The sequence below is a fragment of the Staurois parvus genome, unplaced genomic scaffold (assembly GCF_062004578.1).
Source record: "Staurois parvus isolate SC_StPar_1 unplaced genomic scaffold, SC_StPar_1.0 ptg000173l, whole genome shotgun sequence".
NCBI classification, from domain to species: Eukaryota; Metazoa; Chordata; class Amphibia; order Anura; family Ranidae; genus Staurois; species Staurois parvus.
Window position 1 is genome coordinate 2,120,491 of NW_028317969.1, and position 21,704 is coordinate 2,142,194.

The following is a 21,704-nucleotide window of genomic DNA, read 5'->3' on the forward strand; positions in this document are numbered from 1 at the left end:
CCTCTATCAACAGTGGCTACAAGTTTGCTAGTGTCATATGACCTCTGGGGCTCATTCATACAAGACGCTGACAGACCTCTCATTTTGAATAGTCAGCCTAATGCAATGTGCCTCAACACACCAAAAAGCGTGCATGGACCCTATTCTGTACAGAGGGCCAAAGGTTACATTTGCTGCCCTGCCAATGGCCCAACTTCGCATACTAGAGAACATTAATTAAGCAATACAATAAAGTTGGCCATGCACAAGTAGAATTTTGTTTGAAATTTTTTATTTTTAAAAAAGTTTGTTCAGTTTTTTTAATGGTTACTGTACAAATCAATGTCCAATTGACACAGATCCCGGAACCAAACATCCCATTAGAAGAACAAATAATGGTCCTGGGCCTCCGTGGAATTCCTAGTCTATGCTCTTGATTTAATGAAGCATTCCAATTTGCAGAATGCATGCTTCATACTGAAATTCCCCTCCTCTACCTGTTCAGAACATTATCACTGTTCACTATGTAAGCTGTGATTCTTTGATAATAAAGAGGTTGACACCAGAATGCAGGGGGCTCCGATGATCTTTAATGGCTTAGGCTGTGGTCACTGGAACCCTCTATACCTGGAGAATTCCTACCTGAAATGTTCATCTGATCTTCATATAATGGGCTGTGAGGTTGATTGAAATCTGCTTCCTTTGAAAGCCCCAGCCTGAGCAATTTCTGGGTCTTGCAGCATGTCCTATTTCCATCCACTAGGTTTTAGGTCCATTCTGAGGTCCATTGGACATTGTGCCACACCCTCGGAGAGGCAGGCATGGGCAAGAGGTTCCAGAAGCTGTTTGCAAAGGATCAGTTAGAAATATCTACTTGAAGAGTGTTGGTCCAGCTACCGGTCAGTGGTGTTCTAGGGCAGGGGTGGGCAAACAGTGGCTCTCCAGCTGTTGTGGAACTACATTTCCCATGAGGCATTGCAACATTACAAAACTGATAGTTACAGCTATGACTTGCAGAGGTATGATGGAACTTGTAGTCCTGCAACAGCAAGAGAGCCTCAGTTGGCCCACCCCTGTTCTAGGGCATGCTTGGGTAAAAGTGGTTGGCTTTCTTCTCTGGCTTATCTTTGGTGGTTTCTGTATATTTCTTGTGTATCTCCTTGAGTCTCTCCACATTTTCTTTCCCTCTTCTGGATCCCTTCCTGTTTCCACAAACATACACCAACATTCTCTTCATGCCCTCATCATGCATTCTGCCCCTTTGAAGAAACATAGCAAGGCTTATCCATGTCTTTGGACATTGGTGTGAGACTTTAATGGTCTTGTAGCCTTACCATGATCCAGCTTGTCTCTTTCTGAAATCGACTGCCATAGAGTTTGTCAGTTCGTGGATATACCACTTCAGCTTTTTACTTTTTTGAGCGGAGTTCTACTTTAACCATGCAAAGCATGTAATGAACATATTCATCCACTAGGTGGAACTGGTGCTTCATTTTCATGTTAGCCCTCTATCTAAAATAGTCTTTCACAACCTTTTCAACACATAGGAACCCCTGAAATACCTTTCTGGTCCCAGGGAACCCCTTCTAACAATGGCTATATCTACAACTCATGATACATTGGTGTGATGGACAGTGGGAAGAATGCTCCTTCCACTGATGATCATTGGGAAGAAATACCCCATTTACAGATAGTGAAAAAGATCAATGGTGTTAGGGGGAACTTATCTGAGAGGCAGAAATTGCTCATTGCTCAAGGAACCCCTAGAAACCTCTGGAAGAACCTTAGTATTCCATGGAATCAGGGCCGGATCTAGAGGGGTGCTGGTGTGGGCTGTGCTCCCCCCCCCCATTTTATTTGTGCACCTCCAGATCTCTTAGCATGTACCCATTAATCCATGAGACTATATGGGAACAATTGACAAAGGGGGGACTCTGATGGGAGCATTTGATGTGAGCGGGTACTCTGATGGGGGAAAATGATGTAAGGGGGCACTCTGCTGGGGACATTTGACGTAAGGAGGCACATTTGATGTAACGGGGACAACTGGTACAAGAGAGGACCCTTATAAAAACTCTGATGTAAGAGGGAACTGTGATGAGGATTCCTGATGTAAGGCTAGGTTCACATATATGCGGGTGGTGCGACTGAGGATCCACACAGAAATCCGTGCACCCACCCAGAGGAATGCGGAACCGCGGGCGGGTGCCATTAGTTCTAATGGTACGCTGCCTGCACTGGAAAACGCAACCGTACTGGAAACCGAGGTTCCATGCGGGCTGCGTTTTCAGAAGAAGTGCAGGGACTTCTTCCCTGTGTGTCATGGGGCACGAGAGTCCATTCAAATAAATGGGCTCTCGTGCCCGCACAAAACGCAGCTCGCACGACCGCATATATGTGAACCAGGGGTAAGGAGGGACTTTGATAAGAACAACAGGGGGCACAGGTTCTGTTTAATCATCTTAATCTAATGATAGCCTGATACATACTAGCATTCCCTGTCAGGGGCGGACTGACCATTTGGAAACTTGGGCACTGCCCGAGGGCCCGGGGTCAGTAGGGGGCCCCATGAGATGCCCCTGGTACCTTTTTCATAGGCTTTCTTGAGTTTGGGCAAGGACACAGGGGATCATGATCCCCTATTGCCCGGGGGCCCCATGAGTTGTCGGTCCGCCCCTGTTCCCTGTTCACTCCTGAACCACCTCTGCATCAGCTGTCAGACGTTACTTCTGGGTTGTCTGGGTTCAGTGGTACAGAATACTCATTCCCTGCATCCCTGTCACACTATTGACATTATGCCCCCTGATTTTTTTATTGCACCCCCAGATCAGATAGGCTAGATCTGGCCCTGTATGGAACCCTGGTTGATAAGCCCTGACCTAAAATGTTCCTGGTCATATTTTGAGGTTGAAAGGTAAGCATAGACATAGCAAAAATGGTCAGATGGAGCAGAGATTACAGGTCCATAGGTCTGGCTCAACTTATTCCAAGATCACCACCAAAAGAAGAATTGAAAGCCTGGGATACTCATTTAGCTGCTCTTAGGGCGATTAGACCCTCCGTTCATCCTTTTATTTCTATGGGCACCCGAAGGCCCTAATATCTGTAACTCTTTGAAGATATTAGAATTTACTGGAGCAAACGTCAAAATAAAATAGGTCAGGAGCAGTCAAGAAGTAAATAAAATGTCCAAAAACATACTAATTTGTTTCTTGGCTTTTGCACCTACTGTAGTGTTAGACTGTCCATAGACAGTCACTCCAAGGATGACAGTTGGGAAAATCTGTGTCCTGGAACAGCTAATTCCAATACCCAGACACACACCACAATGCTCCCCCTTTGATAAGATCAGCACTTTCAATCCTTGACACCTGTAGCACTACCCCTTAGGAGTTGCTGAAGATTTGAGTCCCTCTATAGTCCTGCACAGCCAGACAATATGGATGTTCATTCAGACTTGCACCAAGGAGACTGTAACCAGTCCTTGAGCTTGTTTTGATGTTTTATTTTGGGATAATACACTTTTTTGGGGTGAGGGGAGTATGGGATGCCCAATGGAACTGGAACTGAGGGCAAACTTCCTGAAACTATTTACAAGTCTTTACAGCACAAATCCTCTTCTGGGGAGCTTGCCAGCCTCTCCTGATGTACCATCCCAGACCCTAGATTCTCCTTATTACAGCAGCAAAATGAAACAGTCCCAGGTAGCAGCTAATCCAGTTTCCCACCAGAGTGCTCCTTCCCCTATGTGGCCCATGGCGTACAGGTTTACTCACTTGGTCCCTCTCCTGTGTTGCCGGTGGGTCGGTAGCTGCTACCAGGCCTTCTAGGTGGCTGCTCTTTCCCTCTCTCAGGGGGCCGGTGAAGTCCAAAGCTTTCCTCCTTCCAAGATCTTCTGCCTGCAGGTGAGCCATTCTCCATCTGGGCCCCTTCACAGGCTCCTAACTCTTTCTCTCTCATATCTGCAACCTGACTCTAACCACTCTCCTTCTGCTGAGCAGGCTCAGTTACTCTTAAAAGTTGTCCTGGCCACTTGGCAAGCCTCCTGTTGGGGATTGGCCAGAATCTTCTAAGAGTACACACCAGCCACTCCTCAGATCCACCCACTGCTTCTAGATCTTTCCCCAAAGTTCTAGAGCAGGGGGAAATTCCAGAGGGTTGATCTGCAGAGCCTCTCAGCTATGACCAAAATGTGACCCCTGTTAGCTATCATACCAGGCTGCTACTCAGCCCTAACAATTGGAGTCTAGCTCCCCTAGCTAACTAGGAGGGTGCTACACACCTCTCGAAAAGAGAAGATTCTGCTCAGTTATTGGGCAGATGGTCCAAGTTTGCTATACCATAACAAATACCACAATCGTCTGTTTATCTTGTATGATTCCTGGAATTGCAATTGTTGCTTGTTTTTATAAGGTCCTCTATGACCAGCTTTGGTCTCTGTATGACTACTGAAGGGACATTTGGTTGTAAGCAGGAACTAATGGGAATGGTGTTTTCTGTAAAGTGCTCTGGAATATGTCAGTGCTAGATGTGATTAATATCAGTCAGACCAGTTATTGCCAGGGGTCAGATCCACAAGCAAAACTCTCTTTTTGAAGTGGACCTTAACTCATAAAGTTATTTCTGTGAAGGTTCTCATTTATTCAGGTCTCGGTATAACTATAAGTTACTGTCATTCAACAGGACTTGTTCTGTAATTGTGAAGGTGTCTTGTACCTTTTTCCAAGCCTTCATGTTTAATGAGTGATTGTAACAGCATTTATATCTACACAGTTAGCACCAACACCTTAATCCAATGTCCAAGAAGAGGATGGGGGGTGAGCAGGGAAGGGCAGCACAGTGGCTAAGTGGTTAGTCCTTCTGTCTAGCAGCACTAGGGTTGTCAGTTTGAATTGCAACCACAGCACTACCTGTCTGGAGTTTGCATGTTCTCCCTGTGCCTCTATAGGTTTCCTCCGGGTAGTCCAGTTTCCTCCCACACTCTAAAGACATGCTGGTAGGTAAATTGGCTCTGGTATGTGTACGTATGAATGTGAATTATGGCCCGTAGATTTTAAGCTCCTTGAGGGCAAAGACTGATGTGAATGTACAATATATACAGTATGTAAAGCGCTCTGTAAATTGATGGTGTTATATAAGTACCTGAAATACAGTTGTGTAACCTTCCTTGTTCTAGTTATATAATCCAATCATTGGTGTCAGGAGGTCTGCATAGGTGTTGTTCCTCGACCTACACTATATTGCCAAAAGTATTGGGCCTCCTGCCTTTACACGTACATGTACTTTAATGGCATCCCAGTCTTAGTCAGTAGGGTTCAATATTGAGTTGGCCCCGCCCTTTGCAGCTGTAACAGCTTCAACTCTTCTGGGAAGGCCGTCGACAAGGTTTAGGAGTGTGTCTATAGGAATATTTAACCATTCTTCCAGAACCACATTTGTGAGGTCAGGAACTGATGTTGGACGAGAAGGCCTGGATCGCAGTCTCAGCTCTAATTCATCCCAAAGGTGTTCTGTCTAGTTGAGGTCAGGACTCTGTGCAGGCCAGTCAAGTTCATCCACCCCAAACTCACTCATCCATGTCTTTATGGACCTTGCTTTGTGCACTGGTGCACAGCCATGTTGGAACAGGAAGGGACCATCCCCAAACTGTTCCTGCAAAGTTGGAAGCATGAAATTGTCCAAAATCTCTTGGTATGCTGACCTTCACTGGAACTAGGGGGCCAAAGCCAGTCCCTGAAAAACAACCCCACACCATAATACTCTCTCCACCAAACTTTACAGTTGGCACAATGTAGTCAGGCAAGTACCGTTCTCCTGGAAAATGACAAACCCAGATACATTCTTCAGATTGCTAGACAGCAATGTGTGATTCATCACTCCAGAGAACACATCTCCACTGCTCTAGAGTCCAGTGGTGGCCTGCTTTACACCACTGCATCTGATGCTTTGCATTAGATTTGGTGATGTAAGGCTTGGATGCAGCTGCTCGGCCATGGAAACCCATTCCATGAAGTTCTCTAGGCAGTGTTGTGCTAATCTGAAGGCCACATGAAGTTTGGAGGTCTTCAGCTATTGACTCTGCAGTTGGCAACTTCTGCGCACTGTGCACTTCATCATGCGCTGACCCCGCTCTGTCATGTGACGTGGCCTACCACTTGGTGGATGAGTTGCTGTTGTTCCCAGTTGCTTCCACTTTGTTATAATACCACAAACAGTCGACCGTGGAATATTTAGTAGCCAGGACATTTTGCGGATGCACAGGTGGCAACCTAACACGGTACCACGCTTGAATTCTCTGAGTTTCTGAGAGCGTCCAATTCTTTCACAAATATTTATAGAAGCAGTCTGCATGCCTAGGTGCTTGCTTTTTTGCTTGCCACACCTGTGGCCATGGAGGTGATTGGAATACCTGAATCCAGTGATTTGGAGGGCTGGCCAAATACTTTTGGCAATATAGATAAATATCACCTAAAAAGAAAAAAGTTCATAACATAAATAGTCTGCAAATGTGCTCAGCGCTTGTAAACGTCTTCATAAAAGGTGTTCCAGTGCTTTAAAATTGTGCTCCTTAAAGGGTGAAGAGGTCTCATACCAAATGGAGATGATCTCAATTAATAGAGATCAAAAGGGCTTGAGTCAAAGCTTCAGACTGGCACTCTCGCTGTCAAACCATCAGCCTATTGTGCAACCACATTGATGGAGTGTATTGATTTTATACACCTGTGGCCATGGAGGTGATTGGAACACCTGAATCCAATGAATTGGAGGGGTGTTCCAATACTAATGGCTAAACGTGAATTGTTAAAGCGCAGCTCCACCCAAAGGGGGAAGTTCTGTTTTAATGACTCATCCCCCGCTCCCCGTTAGGAATTGGCATCTTTGAGTAGCGGGGGTAAGGAACCCAATTTAACAGGTACCCACTTCCACTTCTGCTCCAACTACCTAGGTGATCGAAAGCTTGAAAGTTCTCCTTCCCCCCCGGCAGTCTTCTGGGACAAGTGACAGGTCCCATAAGACTCCAGGACCTTTCACAATGAGCAGCACTACTTGCGCATGCGCATTGGGCACCCGGCTGTGAAGATAAGCCACTTAAGATGCGGCCGCAGGGGATGGAGGATGGTTGGTGAACCTGGCTGGGGTGAACACACCGCTGGATTGAGGGACAGGTGAGTGGCTGTTTTTTAAAAGTCAGCAGCTACAGTTTTTGTAGCTACTGACTTTTTTTTTCACTCAAAACTGGAGCTCCACTTTAAATAGTCAGAGTAGAGATGTTAAAACAGCATTATATGTTATTATATGTTGAAGACCCCCATCTCATTCAGGGATGGTTATTTCAATTTGACGTAGATGGCCTCTTTCACACCAGTTGTCCTATCTGCCCAAAATGTGCACCTCACTGTCCTTGAAAGAATGCCATTTTACTTAATGTGTAGAAAGACTGCTGAGTCTTTATCTGTACAATCTGCCCCCCTACATTGGGTTATTCATTGGTTGGTAGGTTGGTTTGTTAGTCCTATTGAAGAGAGGAATGAACAGTCCAACACAGACAGGGCCTACCTAATTGAATATGGTTTGAATATCAATAAGACCTGGTGGTTTGGGGAGCCATGGAGGGGGAGAGACTTACATGCCAAATGTCCCTTTTAAATATTTCTTTGAATGAGGTATGCATGCAATTGTAAATCTGCATGTTGTGTGTCTTTCTGTAAAAGCTGTTAATTGTAAGCTCTTTTATTGCAATTCATTCTTTCCCTTGGAGACTCGGAGGTACCACCTATTGTTTGGGTCCCCTCTTCCGAAGACATTCTGACTTACTTGATCTGTATAGCTGCAAAAATGTTCTATATTAACAATGATTTATGCTGTATTAGAGCAGTGACGAATAGTGTGGCCAAGGGGCCCTTTTGCAGGACCATTTTTTGGACCCTTAATTCACTGTGTATCAATTGACAGCTAGATAGACGTTACCAATGCCCAAGTCTGTGTGACAGTGGAAAGGGTCCCAACAGCCATCTATACTGGGGTTCAGCAACCAGTAGATCATGGCCAGGTGTCTGGTAGATCATGATTGGGGTTTGCTGACCCGCCATCCCAAGGCATCAAACAGAGTGCAATGCAGAGGGACTACTTGTGAAGTTGGAGGTGTAGTAGGGAGTAAAAGCTGCTTAAGCCAATGCCTCCTCTGTAGTGCTGACTCCTGTCCCATGCCGAGTGATACCAACTGCACTCCACATCTTATCTCGGCTAGAGGTCTCCAGAGTGGTGCCAGCAGCAGAAAAGAAAAGATCCTCAGGTCAGTGTGAAGCAATACACTGGGCATAATAATATAAGCCTGCTTTCACACTGATGCGCTGCGGTTTACCCACAACGCGGGTGCAGTGCAGTTTATCTGCAGCTTTCCTATGGGTTTGCTGCACACAGCCATAGACTTCTATTGTATCCTGCAGATTTTGCACACTTTCTGAAAGCGCACCAAAACTCCATAGAGTTGCGGGGCGAATGTAGAGTGGCCCCATTTACTTGAATAGGTCATGAGTGGCAGGTGGTAGCATCCACCAAAAGCAACAGGGAGTAATTCTTCCTGCGGCATGTATAAACCACAACTCAACTGCAGTGTTTCCACCCTCCAACCAGGGGCGGACTGACAACTCATGGGGCTCCCGGGCGATAGGGGATCATGGGGCCCCTGTGTCCTTGCCCAAACTCAAAAAAGCCTATGAAAAGGATACCAGGGGCATCTCATGGGGCCCCCTACTGACCCCAGGCCCTCGGGCAGTGCCCGAGTTTCCAAATGGTCAGTCCGCCCCTGCCTCCAACTTTACATGTGAATAAGCCCCAAGGGTACTGCTTCCAATGCAACTAAGCTCATTCACAAGGTGGTGGGGAGGTGATATGTTGCCTTCTCATCACCTGATTTAAACCCACGACTGCCATACAATGCACCCGATTGCGACACGGTAGAGGTCTAAATCAGGTGTGAGGAGGTGACACCGTGCCTCTGTGATCTTTGACTTCTCCCATGTTGTTCAGGTAGATCTCTACAACGTTGCCTACCCCTGATATAGACCCTAGAAATCCCAAAGGGCTCTTGCCTACACAATTGGTATGTCTAGCTCCGTATAAAAGGCTCAGCTGTCAGGATATTTTGTATTCATTATTAAAAAATATCTACCACCTGCTTCCCTTGAGAGAGCAGGCAGCCTTTACAAGTATTACAGTTGTCCTTCATTCTTAGATACTAATAACAAACAGCATTTGACCAGTCATGGGAAAGATGGATGATGAGTGATGTACAAATGATTCTGAAAAGTATGTGAACCCCTTGGGATTATGTGGAGTTTTGCATGAATTGGGCATAAAATGTGCTCTGAACTGTGAATGTTTACATGTTATGTGCAATTAAACCATGGCAACATCTAATGTTTGTGTAGTGTTATGTTCAGCAGACTGTGTTCTTCTATTGTTGTGACTTAGATGACATTCAGAGCGCAATTTATGCCCAATTCATGCAAAACTCCACGTAATCCCAAGGGGTTCACATACTTTTTCTTGCAACTGTAATAGCAAATTATTACAGTGAAAGAGTATGTGATTGGAGTCACATGGAAGCTTCCGAGGAGTGTCCAATACCCAGGTAATGAGACAGCATCCTGCCTGTATCGGACTGCTCTTCTTGCAGCCAAGTCCACTGGGGGTAGTCATACAAATCAATAGGCGGCCATGGCCTGAATCTTGCATGCCAGCATTTCTTATCATTTTCATCACAGGGAAACCCTTGAAACAATTTTCAGATCTCAAGGAACCCCTGCTAAAATAAAATTATGGGGAGTCAGTAGGAAGAATGCCCCTTACATTGGTGGTAAGTGCAAAGGATGCCCCCAGTGGTGATCAGAATGCCACCATTAAAACAGCAAAAAATATCATTGGTTTTATGCCGCTGGCTCTGCCAAGTGTTGCTGGACCCAAAACTCTGTAGGTACCAAGAGATGGAAGGCCAACCAGCTACAGCTCAAGGAACCCCTACCAATGTTTGAAGGAACTTTAGGGTTGCATGGAACCCTGCTTGAGAATGTGAGAATGGCTGTTGTAAACAGTGTTCACATAATGCTCCCAGTTGTTTTGGGAGAGCTTGGGGGGGGGGGGGATCAGAACCACCTGCTAAGCCCCTATGCAAAAGCTTGAACAGAGCTAAAGTAGAACCTGTGCTTTATCCATACAGGGCAAAGTTATAGACACACTTTAGTGATGCCCAATTCAGTAGACTTTATTACCTTCCCTTCATTCTCCTGCTGTTTTCTCACAGAAAAAGCAAGTTTCCCCAAACTGATTATCTCTGCTTATAAGCCTAGGCATTTGGTCGCATGATCTCTGCTGAGGGAGAGGGTCAAGGTCCAGACTGGCTGTTGTAATCATGTGAACAAAAGCCTTCTGGTTATGTAGTATTGGCACTAGAGGTAACCTGGGTGAGCATTTTCTGCATGAAAAGTTTTTGTCAGTAACAGGAGTATTTATACTCTTCTTTCAGGCTCCCACTTCTTGGTGGATGTTATTAGAAGATACAGTCATGGCCAAAAATATTGGCACCCCTGCATTTCTGTCAGATAATACACCACTTCGTCCAGAAAATTTTTGCAATTACAAATCTTTAGGCATTCTCATGTTTATTTCTTTTGTTTGTATAGGTATGACACAAAAAATTGAAACAAAAAGCCAAATCTGGCATATTCCACGCAAAACCCCAAAAATGTATTGGAGAAAATTATTGGTACCTTCTCAAAATTGTAAGAAATAATTGCATTCCTAGTTTGTGATGCTCCTGTAATTTGTAATTAAACTCACCTGTATCAATTAGAGATCTTAATGTTCCTGTGTCCACTGGGTGCAACATTGTTTACAGCCAATGGCACTGTAGCTAATCTCCCTGGACACGGATGAAAGAGAAAAACTTGATCAAAGATTGCAAAGAAGGATTGTTCAAATGGTGGATAAAGAACCTCGATCAACTTCCAGACAAATTCAAGCTGACCTTCAGGCACAGGGTACAATTGTGTCAGTTTGCACTATACGTCACCATCTGAATAAAAATGGACGCTATGGTAGGAGACCCAGGAGGACCCCACTGCTGACACAGAAACATAATAAAGCCAGATTGGAGTTTGCCAAAATTTACCTGTGGAAGACAAATACCTTTTGGGAGAATGTGTGCTGTGGACAGATGAAACAAAATTACAGCTTTTTTGGTAAAGCCCATCATTCTGCTGTTTTCAGAAAGAGAAATGGGGCCTTTAAAGAAAAGAATACAGTCCCTACGGTCAAACATGGTGGAGGTTCACAGATGTTTGGGGTTGCTTTGCTGCTTCAGGCACTGGCAGTCTTGACCGTGTGCATGGCATTATGAAATCTAAAGACTACCAAAGAATTCTGGGGTGCAATGTAGGGCCCAGTGTCAGAAAGTTGGGTCTCTGTCAGAGGTCATGGGTCTTACAGCAGAACAATGACCCAACGCACACGTCAAAAAGCACCCAGAAATTGTCTCAGACAAAGCACTGGAGATTACTGAACTGGCCAGCAATGAGTCCAGATCTTAATCCCATAGAGCACCTGTGGAGAGATCTCAAAAGAGCAGTTGGAAAAAAGAACCCTTCCAATCTGAGAGACCTGAAGCAGTTGGCGAAAGAAGAGTGGTCCAAAATTCCAGAACAGAGGTGTAAGAAGCTCATTGATGGGTACAGGAAGCGATTGATTTTAATTATTATTAATTTAATAAATTGAGGGTGGCAATAATTTTGTCCAGCCCATTTTTTGGGGTTTTGATTGGAATGTGTCAGATTTGGCTTTTTGTTTCTCCACTTTTTTGTGTCATACCAATACAAACAAAAGAAATAAACATGAGAACGCCTAAACATTTGTAAGTACCACACTTTTCTGTGTGAAGTGGTGCATTATCTGACAGAAATGCAGGGGTGTCAATATTTTTGGCCATGACTGTATCTTCTAATACATCCACCAAGAAGTGGGAGCCTGAAAGAAGAGTATAAATACTCCTTTTACTGGAAAAAACTTCTCTGTTGATGAGCAATTGTTCCTTTGATGTTCCTTTGTTGGGGAACCAAAACTTTTGAGATTGTCAATCACCTGTGTTCACTGCTGTACTCAATGGTTCCTCCAGTCAACCTCCATGTCACAGATGTGTCCTTTAGTGATGTAAAGGCTAGCAGGAAAAACCACTGAGCACTGTGGAGGACATAGAAGATCAACATTCCCAGAAGCCTTGGTTCACTAGCAGACATTAAGGGATGATTCCTCACCAACAAAGAAGCATTCTGCAGCCTTGGAAAGGCTGCTTGTAGTCCAATTTGGGAGCATGCAGGAAATAATGCAACCTCAGGTGACAATGCCATCATTTATTTATTTATTACAGGCATTTATAAAGAACCAACAATTCACACAGTGCTTCACATCCTGTACACCCCCCCCCCTTAACTTTTTTCAAATTTGTTATGTTGCAGCCTGATACAGTTATTTGAGTTCATTTCATTAAAAGTGAAAGCAGAATTTAAGAAATGTTTGCAAATTTATGGAAAACAAAAAACTGAAATATCACATTGATATCAGAAATCAGGCCCTTTGCAACAACACTTGAAATTTAGCTTAGGTGCCTCCCATTTCTCATGTTTCTATTCCTTGATTGGATTCCACCTGTGCTAAATTAAATTGATTGGACATGATTTGGAAAGGAACACACCTTTCTATAAAAGGCCTCACAGCAGACAATGCATACTGTATCAGAGCAAAAGCCATGAGGTCAAAGGAACTGCCTGTGGAGCTCAGAGACAGGATTATTGCAAGACGCAGATCTAAGGAAGGCTACGAAAAATTTATTGTTGCACTGAAGGTTCTCAAGAGCACAGTGGCCTCCATAATTCTCAAATAGAAGAAGTTTGACAAAACACATGAAAGCCCACTGAGAGTCCTTCAAGTGCTTTTTTTCAAACTCCAAGTGGGCTTTCATGTGTTTTGCACTGAGGAGAAGCTTCTGCCAAAAAGCCCAGATTGGTGGAGGGCTGCAGTGATGGTTGTCCTTCTGGAACTTTATCCCATCTCCACACAGGATCTATGGGGCTCACTCAGAGTGACAGTTGGGTTCTTGGCCATCTCACTTACTAAGGTCCTTCTCCCCCCAATTGCTCAGTTTGGCCAGGCGACCAGCTCTTGGAAGAGTCCTGGTTGTGTCAAACCTCTTCCATTTGAGAAATATGGAGACCACTGTGCTCTTCAGAACCTTCAGTGCAGCAGAATTTTTTGTAGCCTTCCCCAGATCTGTGCCTTGCAATAATCCTGTCCCTGAGCTCTGCAGGCAATTCCTTTCACCTCATGGCTTTTGTTCTGATGTGCCTTTTTAAATAATTTCCAATTTAATTTATCACAGGTGGACCCCAAACAAGATATAGAAAGATCTCAGCAACGATCAAAAGAAATGGAAGGCACCTGAGCTAAATTTCAAGTGTTGCTGCAAAGGATCTGAATTAGGGAAGCACCGATACCGTTTTTTTTACCAGTGAGTATGAGTACCAATTCTTTCGGTCAAGTACTCACCGATACCGCGTACTGATACATTTGCAGTGCGATTTGAGTCTATTCATTTTGTATGGGCTGAAATCGCATCTCAAAGGTATCGGTTTGGTATCGAGAGCATTTGCATGAGTACTTGTACAAGTATTTGGTATCGGCATCGGTGCAACCCTAGTCTGAATACTTATGCCAATGTGATATTTAATTTTTTCATTTTTAATAAATTCACATACATTTCTAAAATTCTCTCTTCACTTTGTCATTATGAGTGTAGATTAATGAGGAAAAAATTAATTTAAACAACTGTAGTATCAGACTGCAACATAACAAAACTGAAAAAAGTGAAGGGGGTATGAATACTTTCCGAATGTGCTTTATATAATAAAGGATTAAAGTGGAAGAAAAGCCTAATTATATTTATTTTTTTAAATGTTCCCTAACCCTCCTCCTACCTATCCTGCCTAACCTGTACAAAAAATATCTGTGAACTCACCTATCTTTAAAGCGGAGTTCCACTCACCCTGTCAAAAAATAAAAGTCAGCAGCTACAAAAACTGTAGCTGCTGACTTTTATAAAACAGCCACTTACCTGTCCCTCGGTCCCGTGATTTGTCCCCCGCAGCCCATTTCACCAGCCGTCCTGTATTCCAGGAGACCGGCATCTTCCCTGTGGGCACCCAACTGTGATAGCTTGCGAGTAGCGCTGCACTTCATGAATGGTCCTGTAGTCTTCTGGGACCTGTCGTGTGTCCCAAAAGACTACAGGGAGGGAGGACACCTTCCGTTTCCGATCGCCTAGGCAATCGGACTGGAAGTGGGAGAGGGTACCTGTAAAATTCGGGTACCCGCTCCCCGCCCCCCAAAGGTGCCAATCCTTAATGGGGAGCGGAGGAGCAGTCCTTAAAGCGGAACGTCCCCTTTTGGGTGGATCTTCGCTTTAATCTGCTCTGGTCTGATCACATGATTCTGCAGCTCCAGCTCCCCTGGTCTGATCATATGATGCTGCAGCTGCCCTGGTCCGATCACATGATCCCCTGTTTCAGTGAGCAGCTGCTGCAGGGGAGAGGAAGAGGTACCATCACTTAGTGAAGTAAATAGTTACAGTCTGATTGTACTTCTCCTTTAGATCTAGAAATATAGTAGCCATGTATTGAGGGGGAATACCTTTTTGGATACAAGCTGATTGGATAGATTAGGTAGGTCTTCATATTAAAAAGTTTTGGTAAATCTGTTTTGTCATTTTTATTTATCTTATATTTGACATTATTATTTGTCAGTTTTGTTAGTATAAGCCAATAGTGTGTATCTCTCATGAAAGATTTTCCTTTAAGAACAAAATAAACTATTCTGCCATCTACGTATTAATTTTTACCTAGCAATACAGAAGAACTAAGGTAGTGACAAGAGGGACAGTCAATGGCTAAGCTGTGTCACATACAGCTATTGGCTTTGCCCTAACGAGTAATTGATTGACATGCGCTTCGGACACAAGTTAATACTCCAAAGAGAACACACTACTTAAGAAAGGTGACAAATCAATGAATTATTTAAAATTCAGTTGCTATGGATCTAGGTTATCTGTTTATACTCGGAGGAGCTGCAGATGGGTCTTGGTTTTGGGTTGCCTCAGTGCTCTGCGTCTTGCTGGTCGTTAAGGAATTAAGTTAATGTACAAGCCATTTGTTACATACCGCTGGACCCATCTGAAGATTAATAAGTACAAAAGGGACTCGAATTCTCTGTCTACGTCTCAGAGTTCACTAGGAAGCAGCCAAGGAAGATGTCTGACATGAGCTGAGTCTGCAAAAAGACCTGCTTGGCTAAACTTGTGTACCAGTGGTCGGTGATGTGGCCACATAGGATCGGTACATGGAATCTGGACTCGTGTTCACCACAAACAGCGTTTTGTTCCTTTAAAGGATCTTCTGCCCTTTTTTTGATTGGTAAAGCCCCCCTTGCAACATGGAAACGCTTCCTTAGTTGGGCGACTGGTGGTGGAAAAAGCGAGCCTTTTTTTTCCTGAGAATGGTGAGGACGTCCTTTGGGCATTCACATTGTGCGTTGGAAGGCTGAACAAATTTTTCTTGGAATGTATCTCCGGCGAGGAGTGGAGGATGTCTTGGAGAAAGACCAGGGCAAGTGGGCACTTCTACGAAATGTTAACCAGGCAGTGAAACCCAGCACCCTACTACCGGTGAGCGGTATTCTTTGATAGCTTTGCCATGGTGATGGAGGTTCTTGTGTCCCCGAGAGATGTTCTGTGGAAAAAGCTAAATATGGTTAAGGCGATTTTCCACCTTCAACAGTCATTAGCCTTGTTTAGATGTTTTTCAACTATTAACACGATATTATTATTATAATACAGGATTTATATGGCGCCAACAGTTTGCTCAGCCCTTTACAATATAACGGGAGACAATACAGCAACAATACAGTTCAATACAAGAGGGTTAGAAGGGCCCTGATCCTGGGAGCTTACAATCTAAGAGGGAGGGAAGATATCGATTTTAAGTGGATTGACATTGACTGGTTAGTGTTAGAACACCTGTCAGTTTTTTTTACTTTCTTTTGGTGTTGTGTCTTATTGTGAGGAGTTGCTTTCACTTCCTGCCTAGGAGACACAACAGGAAGTAGAGGGAAAGTTCTCCAGAAATAGGGAAATGTCTCTTTAATTATTGTCACTGAACAGATTTCCTCTCACCTCTTGGTTTGGTGACAACTGTAAAACGTTTAATCTTCCATTATGTTCAATTTCTCTGACAATGATCTCCAGAACAAATAGGGTAAATCTGGGGGGGGGGGGGGGCACAGAATATGAAGGACAATCTATAACTTTACAGTTGTCACCAGAATAGGAATAGAGGCAAATGATGGCACTTTTGGATGACAGCTAAGGCAGCTTTTCTTAACCAGGGTTCCTCCAGAGGATGCTGATACCCGAGCAATGAGCACTTTGTGACTCTCAGGTAAGTTACCACTGAAACCAATTATCTTTTTAATTATCTTTAAGCAGCAGGGCAGTCACTGGGCATGGGACCCAGAAGACAACTGCAATCACCAGGGGCGTATCTGCCGCGAGGCAAACAAGGCACCTGTTTGGGTGGCATTTTTCAGGGGGCGACATCACCCCCAGGCAGAAGGAACCAGGGCCATCTACAAAGGGCTGTGCTCGGGCAGGGGGGTGGGCTCATGTGTACTTGGGTGGGGGGGTGGGCTCAGCTGTGTTCAGCAGGGGGGCAGACTCGTGTGTGCTCGGGCGTGGGGACAGGCTCGGCTGTGTTCGGGCGGGGGGCGAGGCCATGTGTGCTCCGGCGGGGGGCAGCATGGCTGTGCAGGGACATAGATAAGGGGGGGTTTGGGAGGTCTAAACCCCCCCAGAGTACCCTGCCTGGAGGCAGGCAGTGCATCGAAGCCAGGTGCCATCCACCACCGAGCCGCTGCCCTCTGTTGTCACTGTCAGCGCTAGTGGGGGCGGAGAAATCACGTGATTGGTTGCTAGGACATCGGCGGTCCTAACAACTTTATCTCTATCACAAGTCAGCTGACAAGTCTTGTATGTAATAGTAATCTGCAGGTGACCTGTATGAAGACATTAGAGGGTGTTATCTACTAAAACCAATCAGCTTCCAAGTTTTGTTGTCAAAGCTTAACTCCCTAGCACTTCTCAGCAGCTGGGCCTTGGTGCCGAGGGGCCCCATGTTTGCGTACCTAATGCAAACAAAAGATGTGCAGAGAGCTCCTGGCATGTTTACTGCCCCCCCCACGCAAAGGTTCTGATTGGTACTTGAGGTCGGGAGCTTTCCAATCATGTGACCGCCATGACAGTTAATCACGGCAGTCAATCATGTGACCGCCATGACAGTTAATCACGGCAGTCACATGATCCTAAACCTTGCCCCGCCTCCCAGTGTCACAACCCCCTTAAAGGGTCGGGAGGTAGTAAACTCTCTATGTTTATTTTTACCTACAGGTAAGCTCATAATAAAGCTTACCTGTAGGTAAAATGATTATCTCCTAAACATGCACCATTTAGGATATATTCTAGCGAGCAGCAGCAGTCGAAGACTTCACCGGCGCATGCGCTCCTTGACTTTCCTTCAGAGCTCTGTGTTGTGCCCAGGGCTCCTGCATGCATGCGTTGGAGTGACGTTATCATGGCTCAGCCAATCAGATGGCCGGAAGCCGCAAACCCGGAAGGAAGACCGAGTGAAGATGGAAGCCCTATCAGTGGTGACAGCGAGTCACTTGGGGCCTTCATTTTAAGGTAAGTCTTTCATTATGTGCTAGTATGTGATGCATACTAGCACATTATGGTATTACTTTGCAGGGGGATACTTTTTTTTTTAAGTGTTACTACCACTTTAATTGACTGATGGGAGTCCAGGTGGAGTTTGCAGGGGCCCCTCAGAATGATGTGGCATCTGTCTTTGTGTTGTAGACCTGAAGAGAAGATCAGATATCATGGGGGGTGGTATCCTCCAACTGTTGTCCAACCAGCCTGGAATGCAGCGTCTCACTGGCAGGAACTGTGGTGTGGCACTGGAACTCAGAGTCATCCTATCTACACTGCACTTTAGTCCCTCCCTAGTAGTTTCTAACCTGACATGCAACCTTTAACCTTCTAACTACCAAAAGTGGTTATTGGATGTCTAACCTAGCTCTAACCTATGCTGGTTTCTGAGCCTTGAGCTACAATTAGCTATAGAGCTGTATATAAACTCTATTGCAATAAACAGGTTCACCTACTAATATACTAGAAGGTGACCACTACACCCATACTGTATAGTAACACAGATCTAGCTATCTGGTACTGTGCATGTGAGATAATTTGAGGACAGAGTCTCGTCTGTCACTAGGATGCAGAAATACACTCAAGAAGCTGCAGTTAAACTATTAAAACATAGGAATACTTGCAGAATAGTCTCTGATTCTGATCTGGGTGAAAATACAAGAGCAGTAGCAGTCCCTGTGTATATAATGCTATGTGGCTCAGCTCTCTCTGTCTCTTCAATTCCTTCTTCTGTGGTTTTCAAAGCTCCTCGCCAGGACAGGACGTGTTGATACAAAATGATACATACCACAGTGATTTTAGCAGCCATTCACATTATCACAGCTCCAAATTGTCCTTGATTTGTAGGGAACAGAGTGGAGGATGTGCTATGACTGGGGGTAAATGAAGTGGGTTGAAGGTGCTGTGACCTGATGGGTGGGAATGGGTGCAGGAAAGCTCTGTGACTGCGAAGGGGTGATGTGGGTTGGGGTGGGGGGTGCTATGACTTGGGCAGGTGGAAGGGAGAAAAGTGCTTCAGAGTAGTGAAACTCACCCCCTTACACCTCCTTGTTGTAGAGTCTAATCCACTCCAATATGCTCCTTACAACTTTGGCAGCAGCCATGCCCTCTGTGTGCTTACTTGCCATGACCCCCGGCAGTCCCAGGTGGCTCCAACTCCAACCTGGTCTGTTCCCTAATGATGAAGAATGAGATGTCAGATCGAGGGTGAGGAGTGGGGGCCAGCAGTATTGAATGAGGAATGAGAAATGGAGACCACAGCCTCGTTTAGGGGGTGAAGAGTGGGAGACAGCAGTATTGGATGAGAGGGAAGGTGCAATAGGAGCCAACAATGCCAAAATGGGAGTGAGAAGTGAGGACCAACAGCATTGCATGGGGGAGAAGAGGGGAGAGCATTGTTGGATGGTGTTTGAGGAGCAGGGGACAGCAGCAGCTGATGGTGGGTAGAGAATGGGGGCAACAGCACTGGATGGGGTTGAGGAGCAGGGGCCAGCAGTGTTAAATAGAGGGTGAGGAGCAGAGGACAGCAATATCGGATGGAGGGGAGGAGCAGAAGGCAGCAGTGTTAGATAAAGGGTGAGGAGTAGAGATTGCATTGTGGATGCAGATGAAGAGTTAGGAACAGCAGTGTCAGGAGCATGGATCAGCAGTGTAGCAGAGACTAAGGGGTGTCGAACAATATATTACCAGATACACTTTTTAAAAAATAATTTTAGATAATGTAGAAAAACGTTAGAAATTCTGTGTGGTTTTTACTGCTCTCAGGGACCTCGCTGGGGGAATTCACCTTAACTTTACTGTCCTGGTGACAATGTTATCAATCCCTGTGAGTCAAAGCTGGAGTTCTCCAATCAGCAGGGAGCTGATTGAGAATTTACAGCAATTGTAAAGGAAAATTAAAAAAAAAAAAAAATTAAAAATAACAAATATCTCTATATGTACCTGCTCTGTGCAACGGAATTCCACAGAGTGGCCTAGAATCTCCTCTTCCTGGGTCCTCTGATGGTGCTCTTGGCTCCTCTTCTCTGTCCAGTGCCCCCATGGGAAGAAGTTTCCCATAGGAGCACACTTGCATGCTCATTCCTGAGTCCCTCTGCTGCGTCCATTGAAACGGTGGGACTCTGCCCAGTCCCCTGCTCCCTCATCACTAGAGTTGATTGACAGGGACGGGAGCCCTACTGCTATCAATCTGCCCAATGAGGATCCACTGCTGTCGTGCACGTCGCGGAATGAGATTGTCTTCAGGTAAGAATAAGGGGGGGGGGGGCTGAGGGGATCCTGCAGCAGAGAAGGTTTTGTTACCTTAATGCAGAGGCTTTAGAACCACTTTAGGTTCTAACTCAGCGAGGAGCATTTGAGACCTCTGCCGAGAGACCACTGCTTGCACACAAAGAGAAAGGGTTCTTCTTTGCAGCATACTGGCAGGGAAAGGCGGTGGAATCTAATTTTAATTCTTCAAACATTTTTTGGTTTTTTTTTTAGTTTTATCTCTTAATTTTTGTTCGCTGATTTCAACTGAAACTTCAAATGGGCTTGAAAACATCATAACTTGATACCATTGTAGCACTACCCCTGTAGGAGTCGCTGAATAGTATAGGACCTCTGTGCCTACTCTCACCTTCAGAACACTTCGACCCTTCTGACACTTTAGGTTTAGCATTGCATCTTTGTCACAAGTAGCTTTCAGCATAAAATAGAAAAAAAAAATTAGGCAAAGTTATAAAACTTGTGCATATTGTTTTACAGCACAAAAAATATATCCTATATACATATAAATGAATTAATAAGGTGTTGTACACAAATATCAACAAAGTAAGTGAAATGATTTCACAAGAAAAGTGTCCATTGCAAATTATTTCACAAAAAAGTGCTAATTTTCAAAGTATTCAGGGCTCTTGCTCGTTTAAATCTTCACATGCATCTTCCCACTATAAAGCTCAGCACCCATTTGCTGTCACCTCCACACCAGAAAACTCACCATGACCCCTTTTCTTAATCATCCCCGACACGTTTCGTCATAATGACGTCTTCAGGGGAGAGCTACAGAAAGTGACATCATCCCTCTACATACACTCGAAATGACGAACCGCGGTTGTTGGAGCCAATGTTTGGGCAGCACAGTGGCTTAGTGGTTAGCATGTCTGCCTTGCAGTAAATGGGTCATGGGTTCGATTCCCAACCATGGCACCTCCTGCATGGAGTTTGCATGTTCTCCTTGTGCTTGTGTGGGTTTCCTCTGGGTACTCCAGTTTCCTCCCACACTCCAAAGACATACTGGAAGGTTAATTGGCTCCTGTCTAAATTGTCCTAGTTTCTATGTGTACGTATGAATGTGAGTTAGGGACTTTAGATTGTACTCCCCTTGAGGGTTAGGGACCGATGTGAATGTATAGCATATATGTAAAAGCACTGTGTAAATTGATGGCGCTATATAAGTACCTGAAATAAATAAATGTCCTATGCAGTATATATGAGTCATTCCTAGTGCAAGGCTATGCACTTTAACATGTGAGTGGATGTATTGTATTTTAATTACTGGATTTTAAAATAAAAAGGGTTTTACACTAAATAAGCTTTTTTTCCTGTGGTTCAGAAGAGCATTGAGAGGAGGGATTGTGGCAGTGATCCTCGAACCCCCCTGAGGGGTGTAAGCGCTTTATAACCCACTGATTAAGGCCTCATGTACACTGCTGCTCCTGAGCTTTTGGCGTTTTTTTTGCCCCAAAATTCAACTCAATAAAAGCCTATGTGTCCATACACACATAAGCTTTTATCAGAGTTTAACAACAGCAGAGTTTAGGAGCAGTTAAATGCTAAATGTGGCAAAAATGCATTTAATGCGCCTAAGCTCTAACCACGTTTA

The 21,704-nt window shown here is 44.7% G+C and overlaps 1 protein-coding gene across 1 annotated transcript in view; it reads left to right on the plus strand.

The window, feature by feature from the left end:
* The window catches only part of MYO7A (myosin VIIA), a 305,599-nt gene that overhangs the window by 27,843 nt on the left and 256,052 nt on the right, over positions 1 to 21,704 (plus strand). The window lies entirely within an intron of this gene.